General features: G+C 44.2%; 1 protein-coding gene across 2 annotated transcripts in view; it reads left to right on the forward strand.

The window, feature by feature from the left end:
• IRF2 (interferon regulatory factor 2) overlaps window positions 1–267 on the forward strand; it is a 41063-nt gene continuing 40796 nt past the window's right edge. For both annotated transcript variants that reach the window (XM_008641472.2, XM_008641474.2), the window contains exon 1: window positions 1–184. The gene's annotated coding sequence lies outside the window, so the exon portion shown is untranslated. The remainder of the gene's footprint in view (window positions 185–267) is intronic.

Here is a 267-nt window from a genome sequence, read left to right on the forward strand (position 1 = left end):
CCTCGCCGCTTCCTCTCCTTGTTTTGCTTTCGATCTGGCCCTCTCTCCGCCCGGGCGGAGGCACTGAACTTTTAGTTTTGCTCCCGCGATTATTCAGCGCCTGTTTTCATTTCCATTTCGTGTCCCCTGGCAACGGCGGTAACCTTGAGGAATTATATAAGGGCCGCGAAAACGGGCCGGCAAGGTAATTTTGAATTGTTTTCTATTTTTTCTATTTATTCTTTTCTTCTTTTTTAATTTTAATTTTATTTTTTTACCGCATTGCCG

The sequence above is a fragment of the Corvus brachyrhynchos genome, unplaced genomic scaffold (assembly GCF_000691975.1).
Source record: "Corvus brachyrhynchos isolate BGI_N302 unplaced genomic scaffold, ASM69197v1 scaffold17, whole genome shotgun sequence".
NCBI lineage: Eukaryota > Metazoa > Chordata > Aves > Passeriformes > Corvidae > Corvus > Corvus brachyrhynchos.